We start from the raw sequence: 201 nt of genomic DNA on the forward strand, positions 1-201 counted from the left end.
TGCGCCCGTGACTGAGGATATATACCAGGATAGCCCCGTGCAAAAATGATAAAATAGAAATCCAACTCTAAATAAAAATTCCTTCGACATGTTGGGCAGGACTAGGCAGTCTGATAAGTCCCTGAAAAATGAAACACGGAGACGTTTTTTTGGCCAAAGTCGGTTTTATTTTTCAACATACTCTCCTTTTAGGTCGATACA

This window comes from Belonocnema kinseyi, chromosome 4 (assembly GCF_010883055.1).
Source record: "Belonocnema kinseyi isolate 2016_QV_RU_SX_M_011 chromosome 4, B_treatae_v1, whole genome shotgun sequence".
Lineage (NCBI taxonomy): Eukaryota > Metazoa > Arthropoda > Insecta > Hymenoptera > Cynipidae > Belonocnema > Belonocnema kinseyi.